Raw genomic sequence first — 10,740 nt, forward strand, 5'->3', positions numbered from 1 at the left:
GAGGTCCGTCATGTGCAGTCCACCATGTTTTTACATCCAGAGGGTATAGCTCCATGACCATTTGCATTCCGACGTCTTAGATAACAACATTACACGGATGCAGTACGATCCACACGTTGTCAAACCGTCATTGAAAGAAAATAAATGTTCCTGTAAGTCAACGTTGACTTCTCCATTTCAATCGAGACACCAACAGTTTCTCTGCTTCGTGTCTTTGTGAACAGCATAACTTCGGGTTGACGATTGCTTGTCAGGCAAAACAAGACATTCGAAAGAAGTCTCCTTGTGATTTGCATTTTTCATTATTTCTTTGATGTTTTGGAGACCGAATAAATTGATCAACCAAGAAATGAACAAACGATGGATGTGGCCCTAATGAGGTGACTTTTATCTTTGGAGAAACACGGATGCTAATTAGCAGGGGAATCCTCACGGAGTGTGGACATGCAGATTGGCCTTTGCAGTTATTACAACACATAGCTCCAGGTCGTACAACAAAAAGAACAAAAGGGCTATAACTGATGCTCTAGGAATGTACACTGTGAGCTAGAGGTACAGGTAGAGTCACACAGATACGCAATGTTCTCTCTCTCAGGGGCAATCGGACACGTAAGCGCTCGTTAACATGCTCGGTGCATCCAGACCCCCCGTTTCCCCTCATTAAGTTTGCCATTCATGTTGGAAACACTTGATCAACTGAGGCACGCACCGTGTGTATAAGTGTGTGTGTGTGTGTGTTTGTCTGAATGTCATTAAATAAGTCTTTGAATGTATCTGTCTTCATGTTTGCATTAGATGCGTTGTGTCTCCGTTTTGTGGAAGAACTACACTACTGTTCAAAAGTTTGGGGTCACTTAGAAATGTCTTTATTTTTCAAAGAAAAGCACTGTTTTTTCAATAAAGATAACATTAATCAAAAATACACTATACATTGTTAATGTGGTAAATGACTATTCTAGGTGGAAACGTCTGGTTTCTAATGAAATATCTCCATAGGTGTATAGAGGCCCATTTCCATCAACTATCACTCCAGTGTTCTAATGGTACATTGTGTTTGCTAATCGCCTTAGAAGACTAATATCTGATTAGAAAACCTGTGCAATTATGTTAGCACAGCTGAAAACAGTTATGCTGGTGATATAAGCTATACAACTGGCCTTCCTTTGAGCTTGAAGTTTGAAGAACAAAATTAATACTTCAAATATTAATCATTATTTCTAACCTTGTCAATGTCTTGACTATATTTTCTATTCAATTTTCAATTCATTTGAAAAATAAAAGTGAGTTTTCATGGAAGACACGAAATTGTCTGGATGACCCCAAACTTTTGAACGGTAGTGTATGTACGCCCATAGTTAATCATACAACTGTGTGTGTGTGTCGGTCAACGCTGCAAAAAGCAGTTTATGAATGCCGGTGACATCAGAGAGACTCAGAGAGACGTGCATTGCCCCATGCAGAGAGATGCGAAGTCAATGATGTGTTGTGCAATAATGGAGGCGCGTTTCTGCCTCATTTGTGCTGCCAAAACTCCCACGAACTCACAGCTCGTCTCGGCGTCGACACTCGATGCATCCGATCCGCTCACAACCTCGCAGCAGCGACGCTGCTCACGCTCAAAAACAATCATTTGAAGGAGAGTGAGTGTGTGCTTAAAGTCGGCCCTTAATGCCCACAAGGCTCGTTCCGTTTACCGGGGGATGAAGGTCGAACATAGCGAAGAGTGCTCAGGAGGTCAAAGAAATGGAAGGCTCCTGACGAAACATGTAAAAGGAAAAGAAAATGAGAGCCTGGGAGAAGCTGTGAAAACACACTTTAAAGCCAGAGAACATTGGATCGGTGCGCTCAAGGCTGTGTGACTGCGTAGGTGGCTGCGCCAGCAGGCCGGGGAGAGATGCATCAACAGTAGGAATGCTGTAGATCGTCAATTACCAGGACCGATGCGCTGACAGTTCTTCCTCTAGCACTTAGCCAAAGGTCTTCTGAACTCATTACACCTGCCTATCGACCCCCAAGCCCTCCACCCCCACACAATCCCATAATAACCCTCTCCATGTGGGGGCACTACAGACCGGGTGCGCCGTGCAGGGTGCCGGTCGGCGGCTATTAAACTGTCAGCTGTGAGTTGTGGCCGCGCTGGACGGACTGTCAACGTTTTTCGTTGTCGGACGAGATGCACACGGGGACAAAAGGAAACGCGCAGAAGCAATATTTCATGACACTTTTGGAAGACCCGTGGGAGAAAAACAGAGGCCTCCCTAGTGAAAGTGTGTTTGTGTCCACCTGCAACTCGATGAATGCTTCAAGTTTGGCGAGGCAGTGGGATGCAGGGAGGCGGTGGGATGCAGTGGGAGGCGGTGGGATGCGGTGGGATGCAGTGGGAGGCACTGGGAGGCACTGGGATGCAGTGTGGCCATTACCCTCTCCGTGCACGTGCTTGACCTCAGGCGACACCAAGGAAAGGACGTTTTTCAGGGTGATTGAAAAAGACACCCGAGGAGAGTTTGACGGGACAGACTGAGCAGAGAGGGTTAAAACAGGGAGATGGAGGTGAGGGAATGAGTCTGGACTTGAGGCAGCCATTATGCTCTTGTTGCGGTTTGGTACGAGGTGATTATATCTGCAATTCATTTGGGGGTATGCCAGGTATATCTGTGGGCGAGCAGTTTGGCCAGAGGCTATGTCCCATTCTTTTGCCTTGTGTCAGGAATGTGTATGTGTGTGTGTGTGTGTTTGTGCGTGTGTATCTGCATACTGTGGATTCCTGGTGTGCAGGTTGCATGTGGGAGCAGAGAGAAAGCACCTGGCTGAGAGGTGAGTCACAGACGCAGGTAATCGCTCTGACATTTACTTCTAATGAAGGACTGGGAAGATAATGGTACCTATTCACATTAGCATACACACACACACACAGGCACGCAAAACACACACACACTGCATGCAAAATACAAGCGGCGAACACACACTTGCACACATTAAAAAGCCATGGTCTACACTTACCACGGTAAAGCGTGTGCTCCAGACCCTGACTCACACACATTAAGGCAGAGACTGCGGAGGAGGGAGAAGTGCATCGAGGGCCCAGACAAGATGACAGTCAAAAGGACACTTACTCAGCCACTCAGCGCCAGCGCGAACAGGTGGCAGAGAGGGAGGAAGAAAATAGGGTTGGCGAGGCCAACGAGGTGATTCATGCAGGAGATGCTGTTCAGCTTTCTTGAAAACACCGGTGTGAGACTTGGAGGGGAACAAGAAGTGAGCTCATCGGCTCTGCAGCTGAAACTCTCAAACCGACTGTTTCACAATACCGTTCTCACAAGTAATGTTGTTGTCAAACAAAGAGCGGGCACTTTCACCGCAAACATCTCCAGTTGCTCATTGCATTTATCCCCCACCCCCCCAAAAAAAGGTAAAGGGAGGGTAAGATGCAGTAAATTAAAGTGAGGACATCTCAGTTGCCAGTCATGTGTGTGTGTGTGTGTGTGTGTGTGTGTGCAGAGCTCATCTGCATGTTTAAGGTCACATCTGATGTCACCGTGCTTCCCCTCAGTGAAAGGGATGACTGCTGGTTGTGTTACTGAGTCACTGTGGTTTGCCTCTTTCTCTATCGTATACATATAACCGTGTGTGGGGGTGTGTGTGTGTGTGTGTGTGTGTGTACGAAGAAACGAAAGAGAAAGGTAATAAGAAAATGACCAGAGGAGTGAGAGACCTTTCAGTTTGACCCCCTCCGTCATGATCCAGAGTTTTTATGTCTTGTTTTGTGTCTTATTTTGAAGTCCCTTTTCTCTCGTGTCCTCCGTTTCGCTGCATTTCCTGTCCCTGTGATCGTCTGCCCTGTTCCTGATTGTTTCCTCCTGTGTGATTGCTAGTCCCGCCCTCATTGTGTACACCTGTGTCTCGTTCCCCAGTGTCCAATCACCTGCACCTTCTCTGTGGATTTAAACCCTGTTAGTCTCTTTCCCCAGTGTGGATTTGTGCCGTTTAGTTCATGTCTGACCTGTTTTCTGAAAAGGAAAACATTTTCTGTGGAAATGTTGGCATTTGGGTCCAATCTCTCTCTGACTACGACATCTTGACCTCCTCGGTCCCAGGAGGTGAATGTTAGGACACGGGAGTCGACCTCCACGCCACAGAGGTCACAGCACCGTCTCTCCCTCGTCGGGTTTCTCTGAGCTTGTTGTGTTCTTTTGCCCACACACCAAATAACAGAAAGTACAAACATTTTTTTACAAAAAGTTAACCTCTGTTAGAGTTTTGATGTTTTTGACACACTGTAAAACGCCCATGTGGATTTTGGAAATGCTGCCTTTCAATTTCTTGCTCTTTTGTTTTGTTCTGTCCCCCCCCCCCCCCTCCGAGCCTTCAAGAACAAGCACTATTTGCTGATTGTCAGCTTGTGCAAAGACTACAATGACTTATGAGTGACTATGATGGTGTATTAAATATATATATATATATAAAGAGAGAGAGAGAGAGGCACCAAGAGAGGAAAAAAAATGCATGTTTGATAGAGAAAATCATCTGCAGTGCTACTAGTGCGACACAAAAGCTCCAGAAATGTCACCCGTTGCTCTGGTAACAACAAGGACAGATACAGGTGAGCATCGGTGTAAAGAAGTTGCGAGTGCAGACGAGCTCTGCAGGAAAAGTGCGTGTGCTTGTTGTTTGAACACAATGGCGAACAACACACACACACACCGCGATCATATCTCTTTTTGCGCAGTGCAACAGGTCTGGACCCCCACGTCGGCCGGTCAACGCAGAATGTTCCTCGCTTACGTTTGTTTGCGGTCATCATCTCGCCGATCCTTTCACTCAGCCTCGTTCCTTTCACTTGTTTGATTGTGGTTTGCCCTGTTACTAATGCATGTTGCTCTTGCACAGCATTTCACTTTCAGCATCGCTTTCTATGGCGCTGTAGCATTAGTGGCCTTTGCTGTCAACATTTATTTTCTTTATCCGGGGATGGAAGGGGGATTTTCTTTGGATTTTGTCGCTCGTCTCTATACAGTTCATCCTCGTACCTCCATTAAACATGACGCTTTTCATCCGATTCAAAACAGACAGTCCCTTTCACCAGGTTGTCACGCCCTCGTCATTGTGTTGTATTCGACGATGAATCCCGCAGCTGGAGAAAAAAAAATCTGGAAAACTGCCAGTCACTTCTCAGGCGTGGACGTTTTTTAAAAACAATGTTTCAACTTTACTGTCTAATGAATACGTTTTTTTTCTTTTTTTCCCTCGTTGTTTTGTTGCCGAAGCCCGTGTTTGAGTGGTGGAGGTGAAATCCATTATAAGATGTGTCGGCGGAAAGAGGGGAGAGAGAATGAGTGAGAGGGGGAGAGAGTGGCTCTGTGGCCTTCAATGAGTGCCATGCATTCTTTTAGCCTTATTCACGGCGTAAGCGTGGGCGGCTAATTTGTGTTTGCATTCACCAGGTTTACCTAAGGGGAAATGTTTTATTATACGCCGTCTTTGAAATGGATGACTAATTGTACCTTTTTTTTCCTCCCCAATCCATCCTTTCGTCTCTTGTCTATCCATCTCCCTCGGCTCCATTTTGTTCTCCATCCCTGCCCCACCCCGCCCCCTATCCAGCCCACGTCTCCCACCTCCTCATGTTGGATCTGAGGGTTGCAGAAGGTCTTGCAAAGGGAGGATGAGGATCTGTGCTCTTGCAGTCCGTCAAGGTAGGACGACATACAGCGATGTTACATACACGGGGGGGGAAAAACTTGTTTTTCTTTTCCAGCGGCTGAAAAACACAAAGAGCAGAGCGAAGCAGAGCGAAGCAGACACGGCCTCGGGAACTGAGAAGAAAGCATATATTGAGATCTAAAAAAGATTATTTATAAAATGAAGTGAGAGGCAAAAGAGACAGTTGAAAAAAGAAAAGAGAAAAAGCAAGGGAGAGAAAGAAGTGCATTCTCCCGACATGAGTCACTTCTGTGTGAAAGCTTTGTAATTTAAGCCACACACGGTGAAGGAGGAAGAAAGACACGGGGACAGATGGAGCGATATAGTGGGAGAAGTGGACAGATGTGTCGACATTATCCAACATAAAAAGTCTCCGGCTCAACGACAGCACAGGTGGGATTCATAAAGTCGGGGGGGGGGGGGGGTCTCCAAACCCATCTGGGTTGATTCCAATGTACAATAATTACACACCGTACTGTACATGAGAACAGGTAAACACAACACGCGTGAGGGGTCAATTCTACTCTTCACCTCCTCACACACACTTCACCACATCCTCAGGATTCATTGACTGTCCTTTCCACTTTGTAAACAGCTCATTCCTTCAACTCCCGAGGAATCACTCAGGGCACGTCTTCATTTTCAATCACGTCGAGAATAAAAAGTTAATGGAATAAATGCACATTAAATATTAATTTTGAGAACGAAACCCAGTTAAAGCAGTTTGTTATAATGGTTTTATGACGACCTGCAGGCTACGATTGTGTTAAGTTTGAATGTGTTGCAAAATATACCAAAAGTGAGCAGTGAGGATTCCCAAATTGAGTGTTTTCACACAGGATATATATATATATACAAATGTATATATATATATGTAAATATATTTATATATATATGTAAATATATTTATATATGTATATATATTTACATATATACATATGTAAATATATTTATATATGTATATATATTTACATATATACATATATAAATATATTTACATATATATGTGTATATATATATAAGTATATAACTTATGCATATATGTATATATATATATATACATATATGTGTATATATATATATATATGTTTCTATATATATAGAAACCGATGCCTGTCATGTCAGTTGGAGATGCCCACCCAACCCTTTTCATACAAGAAGCAATGACGAGCAGAATAACTTCCACGAGCAATAAACCTCAGCTTGGAGCGATCAACTGAACCAGGGGGTTTAACAGAGGAGGTGGAGGCGTGTCTATAGACAATAATCTAGATAATACAAAAAAAGATAAGACGGCAGCCACAATTATCTGCTTCTTACTCGGGGAAATTAGCTTTGTTTCTGTGCCAATATCCAATGTTGTACATGCACAGAGAGAGGTACTATACCCGTATCTCTGCACTGTGGGAGATAATGCACAAAAGTATAATTAGATTGCGCAAACTCTCGCACTGCTCTTTGTTGAAATGATCTCTGTCTCATAAAACAGGGCAATATGTCATGTTCATCTTTTTTATGGAGCACACACTTGTTAAAATTTTAAATCAAAGATGGCAACAGATTTCTTTAACTTGACGTTAAGTTTCTTAAAATCAAGAAAAAATGCACTTTTCTTCCTACTTTTATATATTAAATACACAAGAAAATATCTGTGAGTAAGACAATTTTGAGCTGTCTTAAAGGAACGCTGGTGGAGCAATTCTACCAAATCGTATTGCTAAACTAGGCTAAACACTCTACAGACTATAATCTCAGACATGGAAATGATATTGATCTTCTCATTTGACTCTGGGTGAGATGGCACTGTTCCTTTAAATTCATATAGTCCGCTGAGCAGGTACACACAGCACCTGCCTCCAAAGTGAAAAATCCTTCCCATCTAAAATCATGCACTCTATTCGGTTATTTCCCTCGGTATTACGAAAGGAATGTTTTCATTACTTTGATGTAGGTTATATTAACTTTGAGGTATCGTGTCAACTGGTGCCAGGACTTCAGGCCTCATAGGTCGGAAATCCACAAGTGGCCGAACCAGTCAGTTCTGTTCGATCCACATGGAAAACATGTGGTTTGGTGAACTGCCTCAAATCCACCAGCTAGTATCTGATTTATTGTGGTCTGGATGGTGACAGTGCTCGAGCTACACACAAACACACACACACACACGTGTACAAATCTGCACGTGTTCTCAAATGTCCACTTGACAGCTGGTGTATAAAAAAAAAGAAAAAGAAAAGGTCAGTAGGCCTTTAGTGTTATTTTTTCCTTCATCTTTTAGACACAAAAACAGAGACATGTGAGTCACAGTGTGTCATGATAATCCGTCGGAGAGGACGCCGTTCTGTGTTGGCGGCGAAGTATTAAATGTACTAAATGTGTAAAGGTATTATCAGCAACATGTAAAAGTACTTGTCAAGTGGAAAGGGATCTCCTTCAGAATGCTTTATTATTATATATATACTTATTATGATATTACTACTAATGAATTTACACATTTTACTGTTTCTTACTATGCTCTATTCTGTTGAATAGTTGTATAACACTGCATCACATCTGATAGATTAATCACATGTTTGGTTTCTTAAAGGGCCAGTGTGTAGGATCTGGTGACATCTAGAAGTGTGGTTGCAGAGCACCCCCTCCGCTCACTCCTCTCTCTTCATGACTGCGGTAACGCTAGCCGCGCAGTTAGGCCGTCTTTACCAGAACAACACTACTTCCTTACGATAACATCACTACTTTAGGAGAGAGGGAAGTCAGACGACAGCTGGCGGCAGCCTAAATGTTGAACGTGAGGCATTAAAACACCAGTCCACAAACCAATGGTTGACGTTGTGATGACTACGCCCACTCCTTTTATATTATCTATTGTTCGTTTTTTCTGGGCAAATGTAGAAAAATGGCGGTCCAACATGGCCAACACAGACTCTGTGAAGAGGACCCACGTCCTCTATAGATATGAAGGGCTTATTCTAACCAACACTTAGTCTCAGGTGATTATACACCAAAAAGAAAGTTCTGAATATTATATTCCATGTCTGTTAATAGATCCCTCTAAATCCTACACATTGGGCATTTAAATCCTCAAAGTAACCAGTAACTGTCAGATAAAAGCAGAATATGGAGGCAAAGTGCCGCAGCATGACATGCATGTATTCAAATAAAATGGGAGCAACGACACGACATTAATTTACCCAAAAGTCAAATCTCAATGACATTTTTGAAATGTTTAAGAAACTATTTTTCTGACAAGCGTCTCAGCCGCTGACGCCGCGCCACGCCGCTGGGTCTGCTTGTCAGAGCTATTGTTCAAAAGAACCAATTAAAAACCTTTTAAATGCTATTTCATCGAACGCAATATTGCTATCGCTCCATGACAGATCCTGTAATCACCGGTTTAAAAGTTTAGAAGAAGCCTCGTCTCGGTTTTTCCAGCACTCGCGTCAATCTGTGTTTCATAGACGCAAATTAGTATGATGCAGAAAATTACACACAGAATGACACCAAGAGATATCGTCACATAACTGAACCTCCGTCTTTTCCTCTAACTTAAACTGTGAAATAGATAACCAACGCCTCGCAGGTAGGTGGAAAGCTAAAACCTGCGTTGTGATGAAATTCTACCGCTGACATCCTGGAAAAAGGTCTCCAGTTCTACTTGAGGGGGGTTCCCGCTGAAATCAAGAACGCAGCTCTTGTGAATGAGAATAGAATTGGATTCCACTTCTCACCCCGATCCCGACCGCCAATCCTCCTCCAGCTCACCGGCGGTCGGAGGAGTTCACCTGAACAGCGGAAGGCCTCCGACCGGCTTTTTGTCCAAACAGAGCTGTAAAACGAGGGAAATCCCTAATATGGAAATCAGACACCTGTGCCAGAAAGCTCCAGGAACTGGAGCGAATAAAGCAATCTCTCCGAAAGGGCACACACGCCCCACACTCGGGCCGCAGTTTGCCCTGTGTGTGTGTGTGCGTTACAGTCATCGTTGCCCAACCGTCACAAGTCCTTCCAAGTGTGTGACGGGGCAGAAGTGCGAGCTCCTGGCTGAAGTCCACCGCCAGCGCCAGCCGGCTACAGTAGCGGCGTCGTCCCCAAGGGTCGCCGGCAGGTAGCTTTGATCTGCCTGCAGTGAAACCATATCAAAGGAACACAGGTGATAAAGCGCCGCGCGGTCATGTTTCCTCCCCTCCCAGTCTTCTCGTCTTCCCCCTTATCAGCGTGGCCTACATCACACGACTTTCAGGTCATGTGCCGTGTGGACAAGCCCACGCACGGCGCTTTAAAATGCCGCAAGCGTGAGGAAAATGTGTGTGAGTAGGAGCAGAGCGGCGTTTTAAAGAGGCCAGTTATCTGGGCGGAAAGTCCTTGGATGGTAATGTTTCCCAAAACACCGGCTCTATAGAACATTACGGCTCAGTCTTCACGATAAAACGTGACTGTGGATGAACACCTGCTGTGCCTTTACTCAGAATATTTAAAATGAGACTTTGCTTCGTGGAACCAGAAGAAAAAAACTTTCCATCCTGCCTCTACATTCATGGATAATATCACTTGTAAAGCTCCTGCATTTAACGTTAGCACAAGTAGATTTCATTTGCTGTATGGCAGCCTATCGCTGATAAGGATCGAGACATCAAATGTTTTCCACGCCGTAACTAAGCAACCCATTAGCCGTCAACAGCGGGCTGAGATTTGAGGCGAGCTAAAAGTTCAACCGTCTAATTGCTGACGTCAAAGCGGACTTTCACAAGCCATGTGACATCACCCCGCGGTACACTGGTCACACGCACATGGTATTGACCTAAGCTACATAACCTCCAAGTGCTCGAGGCCAAAATAACAGAGCAGCCTGTGCTGAGCACGGTGAAGGCCAAAGCATGACACAGCATTCTGGGCTGAAGCTAAAGGAAGAACATTTTCTTTTTTGGGATTGGAGGATACATATTTATTTATTTTTCCTCTGCATGTGATAAAAATCGACTTATAAACTGAATGACATACACGGTATATCATTGATAGGGATAACTTCAGGGGAACACA

The sequence above is a fragment of the Pseudoliparis swirei genome, chromosome 2 (genome assembly GCF_029220125.1).
Source record: "Pseudoliparis swirei isolate HS2019 ecotype Mariana Trench chromosome 2, NWPU_hadal_v1, whole genome shotgun sequence".
NCBI classification, from domain to species: domain Eukaryota; kingdom Metazoa; phylum Chordata; class Actinopteri; order Perciformes; family Liparidae; genus Pseudoliparis; species Pseudoliparis swirei.